The following is an 11,198-nucleotide window of genomic DNA, read 5'->3' on the forward strand; positions in this document are numbered from 1 at the left end:
CATGGACAGAGGAGCCTGGTGGGCTACAGTCCACAGAGTCCCAAAGAGTCAGACACGACTGAGAGACTTAGCACACAGCAAACAGAATGCAGTCATGGTCGTTTAATCAGCAGTCCTATCTATAGACCAAGTCTAGTGCACGACTTAGCAACAAAACAACAGGTAGAGAGAAAAGATAAATGCTTCCAATCTGTGTGTGTGTTTGTTTAGTCACTAAATCATGTCTGATTCTTTTGCGACCCCATGGGCTGTAGACCACCAGTCTCCTCTGTCCATGGGATTTCCCAGGCAAGAATGCTGGAGTGGGTTGCCATTTCCTTCTCCAGTGAGTCCTCCCAACCCAGGGATCGAACCTGTGTCTCCTGCATTTCAGGCAGATTCTTTACCACTAAGCTACCTGGGAAACCCTCAGATCTGTTTACAAATGTCTAATTTACCAAATTGCTATAAGTCATAATTAGCTTAAAGTGAAAGATTCCCTAATCTGGAAAATAAAGATTAAAATTTAGTAATATTTCAGACAAAAAGTCACAAAAATTTTACCTATATTTCATATTTATCAGTTCATTTAATCCCATGTAATTAATTTTTGTTCCACTTGAGTCCAGTTTCTCCATTACTTTTTTGACTTTGCCTGATAACTGAGGAGCACAGTCACAGCGATAATTTTAAGAAGTTCATGAGGGTTTTTGTTAAGATTAGTATGATTTGCCCAATAAAGTGGGTGCCTTGATCACTGGAAACTGTGGAAACCTAAGTGGAAAACTTAAACTAAGTGGAAAACACAGTTTCTAACAGCTTATTTGTCTCTGTGAGGACAAATTCCTTAGCCTTGCAGCAAAGTAAGGCTTTAACCCCCCCAAATGAAAAGCACTGTTTGCCAGGGAGCCAGGAGGAGCCTAGCAACCGTCTTGGGTTTCCCGAAGCCCCAACTGCTCAAGTCACAGCTATCGTTTACCGTCTAATTTCTCTGATTTAGGAGCAGACTGTTCTAAGGACCTCAGGATGGCAGGAGTCTGACAATGAGGGGTTAATGTTCTGTAGAAGCAGGATGGACTTTATCTACAAGCGCTATTATCTCTACAGAGTCTATTGTCGTTACCTTGGCATGAAAGTCAGAGAGGGCATTTCCCAAATACTCGGGTTCAGTTCTTTAATGGGAGCCTCAATTTTGATGACAGATAACATTTTATATCAGAACATGTATGATTTCCAGGAATTTCATGCAATTTCTATTTTTTTAAAATTTCTAAAACACTTATAACACATATACTTACATAGACATAACATAAAGAAAGCTTAATGTTACGTCTTATTTGACAGTGCTTCCTACATAATTTAATCTACCAAATAATCTTAGTTAGTTTAATATTTTTCTGAGATGACTCAGGGGCCCTATGAAGCACCTCAAAGTTAGCTAGAGGTCAAAAGAACTTTAATTAGAATTTGATATTCTAGAAGTTTGTCAAAAATATCAGAAAGCTTCAAAACACTTTGTCAAATAGGATCATAGGTTACTGTGAAACAATACTTATTTACTTAACCAAAGTGACAAAAGATTTCAAAAGCAAGTATAGATCATGTAAAGGCAAGGAAATTCATACAATCTGTTATCAAGAGTGACACTGCAAGAGAATTTTGTTCTCTCAACAAAGAGAAAACCAAATCCAGTCTTGCTTCAGCTTACCTTTAATAACAAATTTTATTTACCTAATTAAATGCAATCTAATTTTAATCAATTCTGACCACATACAAAATTCTCAAGTTTTCTTTTCTATAACCTTACACCACTGCTTGTATTCATTATTTGTCCTTTTTTTTCCATCCAGAAACAACTCATTCTAGGACAAAATTATACTTTTTTTCTCCTAAACAAAGATATTTCATATTTTATATTTTGTCAACATTAGATAGCCTACTTTTTTATAACTGAAATGCTTACTATTTTAGTATCTTTACTTACATAGATTATAATTTTTAAACCTTAAAAAACTTAGTGAAAATCAGGAAGCAAGTAACTGACTCTGTCATACCAGTATTTCCTGATTAGCAAACCTAAGAATATACTCCATAACCTTTAAAAACATACCTTTCCCTCATAGCATAATTTCTATTTAATGTGGTGCAAGACGTGTCTAATAAACCTGAATATCTTTAGTTTTTTTCTCTTGTAAGACAAGTAGGTAAATTTAGATATGTTTAGCAATGAAGGTTTCAGTATTTTTATCTTAATTGGAAATGATCTGGATATCAAAAAAAATTCTCATCATCACCCTAATTTAACAAAACTCTGGAGTTTCAAATTACCAAAAATCTGGAGAAACTACATTTAGACATACCATAAAACATAATCATTCTCTAAGAGTTTACCTAAAACTTTTATCTCATTTATTTCTATTTCATTACTTGTGAAAATATCATCACACCAAGTTAATTTTCTTGCTGAGAAATTTTGTGACATAGATAACATGAACTTACTGACTTTCAGCAAACTTGTGCAAAGTTGCTTTAGTCGTGTCCGAATCTTTGAGACCCTATGGACTGTAGCCTGCCAGGCTCCTCTGGCCGTGGGATTCTCCAGGCAAGAATACTGGAGTGGGTGGCTGTGCCCTCCTCCAGGCGTACAATAAAAGGTGTTATACATGTCTGTATTAATCAAACCCACAACTTAAACTTGTTTCCATTTATTAAAGATTAATTTTGATTAATTTTGGATCACATGCTCCTTTAAGCATTTGGATTACTTTTATGTTATGTTTAGAAATATTTGATTTGCAAGTACTTACTTTTAAAAAATTGAAGTATTATAGATTTACAATATTGTGTTAGTTTCTGGTATACAGGAAAGTGATTCAAAGATAGAGATATATATACACATACATAGAGATATAGGTATATAGCTATAGATACAATATATATTCTTTTCAGATTATTTTCCATTATGGCTTATTACAAAACATTGAATATAGTTTCATGTGCTTTACAACAGGACCTTGTTGCTTATATGTTTCATATACAGCAGTTTGTGTCTGCTAATCCCAAACTCCTAATTTATCCCTCCCCCATTTCCCCTTTGGTACCAAAGTTTGTTTTCGATGTCTGTGAATCTGTTTCAGTTCTGTAAATAAGTTCGTTTGTATTGTTTTTTCTGGATTCCACATATAAGTGATATCATATATTTGTCTTTATCTGACTTACTTCACTTAATATGCTAATCTCTAGGTCCACTCGCGTTGCTGCAAATGGCATTATTTAATTTTTTTTATGGCTGAGTAATGTAAGAGCTTGGGCTTCCCTGGTGGCTCAGTCGGCAAAGAATCCGCCTGCAATGAAGGAGATCCAGGTTCCATCCCTGGGTCGGGAAGATCCCCTGGAGAAGGGAACGGCAACTCACTCCTGTATTCTTGCCTGGAGAATACCATGGACAGAGGAGCCTGGCAGCCTACATACAGCCCATGAGGTCGCAGAGAGTTGGACACGACTGACCAACTAAGCACACTGTAAGAGATCACTTTTAAGTCAATCAAATAAAGCTCTTTTACAAATTCATATTGATAACATCATCCAGAGGTAGAAACACATCACATTCATAACATACACACAGACACACATACATCTAGATAGATACAGAGATCTCATAGTTTTCCTACTTGAATTTTAAAAGTTCTTCAGGGCTTCCCTGGTGGGAATGCAAGGGACACAGGTTCAATCCCTGATCTGGGAAGATTCCACATGCCGCAGGGCCACTAAGCCCATGCACCACAACTATTGAGCCTCTGCAGCCTAGAGCCTGTGCTCTGCAACAAGGGACCCCACAGCGAGGAGCCCACACATTGCTGCGGAGCGCTGCCCCAGGCACAACTAGAGAAGGCGCACACACAGCAATGAAGACCCAATGCAGCCAAAAATCAATTAAGTTTTTAAAAAGAGAAAAAGCCTCCCCCACTTTTTTCCCCCTTTGGTTTTAGGTTCTACTCATTGAGCTAAGGCTGTAGTCTCAGGCAATGCTGCTGTGTTTGCATTTCAAGGACATGATAAGAGTTACAATTTTGTTTTCTCCTGGGAGTACTTATGTTCTCTCAGGGTCAGAATTTTGAAAAGATGTTTTATCAAGCCAGCTTTCTTTAGTTGTGCATGCAAAAATCAGTTTTTGAATGGCAAAAAAGCTTTATCCTGGCTATTTAGGGTTAGGAAAGTACTTGTAAGTATTCATTCCATACAAATTGTAGAAGCCAGCCAGAGTTCGAATGGATGACTGCCTGCCCGGGTGCCAATAAGCTTTAGAAACACAATTTCCCCCCTTTCAAACTATTGACTGACCTATTTACTTGGTTGTTTCAGGTGTTGGTTGCAGCATGTGAGAGCTAGTTCCCTGACCAGGGATCAAACCCGGGCCCACTGCATTGGGAGCACAGTCTCAGCCACTGGACCACCAAGGAAGTGCTCCCCCTTTCTTTTAGATTCATTTTATTATAAGGTGCAAGTCTTAAGGACTTCCCAAGTGGCTCCGTGGTAAAGAATATCCCTGCCATTGCAGGAGACACAGGAGATACAGGTTGAAATACAGGAAAATCCCCTGGAGTAGGAAATGGTCACTCCCTCCAGTATTCTTGCCTGGAAAATTCCATGGACAGAGGAGCCTGGCAGACTATAGACCATGGGGTCACCAAGAGTTGGACACATGCATGCTGCATGGCATGAGCAAAAAAAGAAATACAAGGAAACCCAGATATCAGGAAAAACTTACTGAATCACCTGAAGGGTGCTGAGAAGCAGCAGAGGTGCAAGAGGCCCAGGCTTGGTAGCAACTGCTGCTCCAAAGCAGAGTCTGGGTGACATCATGTGGGTTTTTCTGATATCCTGCCAACTATGCCAAGTGCCTTTGACAAAAACAATAACAACTTATAATAGGTATAGAAAAGTGTTTTATTTGAGCCAAACTGAAGACTACTCTGATTACTCTGAGAAGCTGCTCAGGAGAAACATGGTTTTCAGCAGTTTTATGTCTGGTCGGAGCAAAGAACATCACACAGAATATAATCCCTCAAGGTTTCAAAAATCAAATTGGTACATACCCAATGAGTCAGCGTGGCCTTGGCACCTGGGGAGGGAGTCTAATTATCAAAGGAGGATGTCCCAGAAAGGGAGGCATTTAATCTTTATTTTTTAAACAAGGACATTCTTTACTTCTGATCAGTATGCCCTTTTCTTTAATAATTAAAGCAGATGTACAATGTATGTATGTTTGATAGGCCACATACAGGCTGTTCTAGTCAGTATAAAACTCAAAGTTAACATGTGTATAAGCCAGAATGACTTCCCATACCTCAATATGCAAAAATTTCTTTTATCACTACTTTCTTTTTTTCTTTTTATTTTTCTTTGCTTAGCACTGTACTGAGTATGCAACTGGTAGCTAACAATTACTTGCACAATAGAATCAAAGATTTTTAAAATATTGAAAACGACAGAGAATGATACATTAAACATCAATATATTCCCATATAGAACTAACGCTCAATATCCTGTAGTCTTTGTTCCAGATCTTTTCCATTACTCATGAAAGAAACACAGACAATACAGATTCAGTTGAATCTTTCTTTAGTATGTAACAACATTGTCATATTCTTTCTTAATCTCAAGGTCTACCACAATCATAGATGTTACCTTTATTCTTTACATACCTGTTATATTTAAATTGGACATTACATATTTATCATATAATGTTTTGCATATGTAGTAACTTGCATTTTTTTAATTCTACACTGTTTTTGAGAAATTTAGGCATATTCACATTATGTAAATTAACAGCCATGTAGTACTTCATTACATACATATACCCCAATTTAATTATCCTATACTGTATTGATGGATATTTTAGAGCTTCATTTTCAATTTTAGAAACAATGATGCAATGAACATTTGCCTTATAGTTCTAGAATATATACCTAGAAGTGGAATTTTTGAACTGCAGTAGTCATTGCCAGAATAATCTCCAAAGTTGTTCATTAGATTTATATAACTATTGATGGTTTATAGTCATTTGCACTTTCCAAGTTGTAATCAGAGACAATCAATACCATCTCCAAGAAGTATTAATAAAAATGCTGCCCTGAAAAAAGGTAGTTCGCACTTTTCCAAGATCCGGTCAGGATTGTTCACCCACTAATTCATAGCAACGTTGCTTTTTGATCCAAGATCTGGTCAAGACCTGACAAAGCCAAACTTTAAAACTCTGCTGACAGACGGGCAAAGAGGATGCTCCACTTTAGTGAGACTGAATGTTTATTTTCTCCTATTTTTATTACCCATTTAGATTTCTTCTTCTGTGAATCTGCTGTTAGTATTCTCTAGTTCATTTTTCAATTTGGTTGTTTGTTTGTTTTTCTTATTGATTTGTAGGAGATTCTTTGTTATGTTTTGAATATTAGCCCTTTCCTATCTCTTTTGTCTGCATGTGCACGTATTAAAATCTGCAACAGTCCATTGTTTTTCTTTGTTGATTTTGTGTAGGGCGACTTTTACTGAACAGAATTAAAATTTTTCATATAGTAAAAGAAAAGAAAGAAAAATGAGTGGCATAAAGAAAATGTATCAACTCATAGACCCCGCCTCCTCTAAAGAACACAGCACTAGAGCCACTGGAATCCGACCAAAGGAGAAGCCAACTCTGTGAATCTGGACGCGCCAAGCAGGGTAAGTAGTCCCTACCGCATGGGAAAAGCCCTAAAGCTGGGAGTCAGGACACCCGACCCAAGAACGAGGTAAATCGTCTCTCATTCACGAGAGGAGGTGGTACCGTGCATACCTGCCACCTCCCCGAGGTGTCAGGATGCCAATGAGAGAACACAGCGATAGGGCTTCAGCAGCAATACCACCTCATCAGAACTGTCAGCATAATCCTAAGGGGTGCGGTCAGTATAAGGCAAAGTCTCTGGACAGCCAGTCTCTAACTCCACCATTAGGCCAGGAGACCACTGCTGCGATGCAGTCATGGGGCATCAGTTTTGTTCTTTACTTATTTTGATTCACAGATAGACTGCCTGAATTAGGGTACCTGGACTATCTCAGAAGAAAGCTACTGGGACTCTGGTGTGGGATAAAAGAGGGACCCAGATTCCAAAGTCACGTGGTCCTGTGGCTCTAAGGCAACATGTTTCCGGAGGCCAGCAGCTCCCGCAGCACCTGGGAATCTGGTAGAAATCTAAACTCCAGGCCCACCCACACCTACTGAATCCCAGTCTGAGGAGGGCGCAGGGATCTCTGTTTCTCTAAGCTCTCCCAGGATTCTAATGCTCACCCCTACTCAGGAACCACTGTCTAAGGAAAACAGGCCATGCACAGGTAAGCAGCATAGGAATCCTTCAAGAAACAGAGAGCCCAGAAGGTAACCACAGATGTTTGCCCTCAGAAACTAGTCCTAGGTGTCAAGCCTACTCCAAGTGACAGCTGACTCAGCAAAGAATGTGCTTGCCTGGGCGTGGGTCTATGGCTTGAATCCAAGGCCTAGGCCACAGCCTGTCAGCAATCAGGGGGGTCACTGGCTGACTCGTGCATAAACTTCCTGACTCCAGACTCCCAGCTAGAGAGGCAGTGTGTGGCAGCAACGGGAACACGTTAAGATGTTTCTCACTGGAACTTCCCGGGTGGTCTAGTGGCTAAGACTCTGCACTCCCAACCAATGCAGGGGGGTCTAGGTTCAATCGCTGGTTAAGGAACTAGATCCTACATGCCACAACTAAATCCCAGTGTGACCAAATAAACATTTTTAAAAATATACATTCTCTCACAAAGGTTTGCAAATGGCTGTCAGGAATCAGAATGGGAATCGAGTCTCAGCAGCAGAGCCAGCTGCAGGGCACCCCGTGAGCAAGTGCTGTGCCCACTGCCACTAAAATCTCGGAGGAGAAGGTCAGTTCAGTACACACACACCTTGCTTCCCTGAAGAAAGAACCCAAGGTGACCAGAAGCCACCAGTATGGCCACTGTCCCATCGGAGTTGTGTGTGACTGGGACAACCAATCCAAGGGCAGGGCCTGCTTTCCAAGTCACCCATATTTCCCCGTCATCTACTGACTCAATGCCACTTTGCACTTTTCCTTTTCTTCCCAGGAGTGACACAGGATAGACTCTGGTCAGATTATCAGTCCCCAGTGACACCTGGCCTGGATACCTCCTCTTTCCCTCAGAGGCACCTGTCCCGTTCCCCAACTGAAGGACACTAGCCCTCAGCCAAAGTTCAGATTCCTTGGTTCTCCTCAAGGATAACTGTCCTGTCTGCAAGTTACTTACCCTAAGGAAGAAGAGGGACAAGTGAACAACTACAATAAAGTGCTGTGAATGCCAGAGGTTTGGGGTGGGAGTGGGACCAGTCACAAAGGCAGGGAGACATCCTGCCCAGAAGGTCGGTGAATCCACCGAGCGGGGTAAGCTTCACCTGGGGGTCCACCAGGAAGGTATTGGCCTCTACTTGTTGACATGTGGTCTCCCTTGGCAGGGCCTGAGATGTAGGCAGGGCCTTCATCCTCTCTGCCTAGTAATTCAAGAATGTTTGCTGACATGGGTGCATTAGATTACCATGGCTTAGGACGCTAGCCCTCAGCACAGCCAACGCCCCGCACTACCTCTGTACTCCCCAGATAACCTCCAGTTTCCTCCGGCAGCTTCGAATGCCTGCCTGCATACATTTACAGAATTGTGCTAGAAAAAGAATGATGCATACTCCCCGTAGCCCATCCTCAAGGAGGGGAGACAGGAGCTTAAGTCACTAATAATGCACAGCTTTAAAAGTATGCTAGAGGGTAGAGAGAGTTGAGAGGATGTCTTAGAGGGAGACCCATCACAGAGGGCAATGCCTTCAGTGGCCCTCAGCTCAGAAGCACAAGGTTCCCAGTGCGCAGACTTGATCTTGCTTAATTCATGTGAAACAGACTCACAGACACCAATAACTAAACAATCATAAGGCCAAGTTAATAATTTACCTTTTCAGTAGCTAATCATGTCTGCCCAGGACATGCCCTGAAACGCATAGTTCAGGCACTCATTTGACAGGGATTTCATACACACCAAGTACCCATATTTAGTAAACTGTGAGCACCTGGTTGGGGGAAATAATGCAGCCAAATGAGGCGGAGACCCAGAAATGGGAGACAGAATTGTGCAATGAGCTTGGCGTCAAGCTGGAGTTCAAACACTGTGCACTATTTACTAGACAGGTGACTTGAGGAAACTTAATCTTCCTGAGTCTCTTTCCTCACCTGTAAAATGGGCATAACACTCCCTCATGTGAATGTTAAATAATTAAATGAGGTTACACATGCATAACTAGGGTTACACATCCTAGTTTTATCCATGGTTATATTCATCTGGAGAGGCTGTGTGGTATAATGGTTAAGAGAACAGACCCTGGGATCAGACAGATCTGATTCTAGCTCTACCACTTACCAATATATCATCTAGGGCAAGCTGCTTAATTTTTTCCAGTAAGCTTCAGTTTGCTCATTTGTAAAATGGGAATAAAAATTCCTCACACAGGCAAAGTAAGTGAGATAGTGTATTCAAAGGACTTAGAAAATTCTAGGTTATAAAAACCATTCAACAAATGGTATGTTTGAGATTTTTAAAAATTGTCTATGATTAATGACTGACACATGTACTAAAAATTAAAATTAGTACAAACTTCAATGAAATTAAATATGGGGTCATCAAACATGATCCAAAAAAAGTGACCACTTTGTATTTAGTTATTTTTTTTTTAAGTATTAAATTTTTAAATTAGACGTTAAGGATAATTTACTTTATTTTTTAAATTTATTTGTTTATTTATTTATTTATGGCTGTGCCGGGTCTTTCTTTCTCTAGCCGTGGCGCACAGGCTTCTCATTGTGGTCGCTTCTCTTGCTGTGGACCGCGGGCTCTAGGATGTGTGGGCATCAGTAGCCAAGGCTCCCGGGTTCTAGAGCACAGGCTCAGTTGTTGTGGGTCATGGGCTTAGTTGCCGCGTGGCATGTGGGATCTTCCCAGACCAGGGAACGAACCTGTGTCTCCTGCCCTGGCAGGTGAATTCTTTACCACTGAGCCACCAGGGAAGGCCCTGTATTTAGTTATTAAAAAAACTTTTTGAGGAAGCAGGCCTCTAGCCTCAGACTAGTTTCATACTCATAAACTAGTTTCTAAAATAATGTCATTTGTGTGCAGTCATGCAAAAACTCAAAGTTTCAATACTGCTAAGTCAGGCCTCAGCGTGAACCAGAGAAGCATGTCTGGATCTATCTTTCCAGTTTGTGTGACCGGAACCCTGGTATCCATAAAGCATTATGCATTTGGTTTAACAATTATGTACCAAAGTATACACCATGTGATTCTAATAAAAGCCCATGCAGCAAAGGACAGATTATTTCTCTCAATTCTGGATCATCCCTTTTATTTATTTTCTCCCTTTTATTTACTCTCCCCACTGACCCTGTCGGGTTTTAAATGATTTATAAAGCTTACAAAACCTTGCAAGAGTAATCTTGAACTTTGATTTTAAAAATCAACATTTTTCAATCCTAACCTTGCAAATTTGAATGGTGTAAATCAAAGGTCAGCCCCTTATCCAACTCACCCTGTCCTCAGCAACACTGCTACTTCATCCAGATCCAGGAACCCACATAGCTGACCAGGACACTGCTCCAACCGCTCGGTTATTTGGCTCTTACTCTCTTATAATCAAGTATGCTTTCAAATTTCAAGGTGGACATTTTTACAGTCGCAACCGAAATTTTACACAAAAGTAAAACATGAGAGAGTTTCTGTAATCACCAAAACTAAAATTTGAGCAGCTCCTGGTAAACTGTAATCATTTGCAAGTGAATACACTGTAACTGGAACCTCATTATTACACCCACTTTGGTCTCTGCTTTGCCCAGCAAGGAGGTCACAACTCGGAAACACTGCGGGGGGGGGGGGGGGGGGGGTGTGATTCCACCAACGGTAAGGTGATGTGAAGCTTATTTTGAGCAAAGTGATGGTGGAGCAGGAGAACATGGAGACATTCCCCCCGCCAAGATCACTTCCAGGAGATCCAGGTGTTAAGAATTAACTTCGTGTTTTCCTCTTTAGAAAACATGTGGACAAGACACACCAGTCAACCATGGCCTGCAGACCAGGAGTCGGGGAAGGGGCGAGGCGGATGGTTGAATCACGATCGCCGCGAC

At 40.7% G+C, this 11,198-nt stretch overlaps 1 non-coding gene across 1 annotated transcript; it reads right to left on the minus strand.

The window, feature by feature from the left end:
• Nucleotides 1–332: 332 nt before the first annotated feature.
• Nucleotides 333–403, minus strand: TRNAF-GAA. Its single transcript has one exon. It is a non-coding gene; the product is annotated as a tRNA-Phe (tRNA).
• Nucleotides 404–11,198: the final 10,795 nt, after the last annotated feature.

Source organism: Cervus canadensis, chromosome 17 (assembly GCF_019320065.1).
Source record: "Cervus canadensis isolate Bull #8, Minnesota chromosome 17, ASM1932006v1, whole genome shotgun sequence".
NCBI classification, from domain to species: Eukaryota; Metazoa; Chordata; class Mammalia; order Artiodactyla; family Cervidae; genus Cervus; species Cervus canadensis.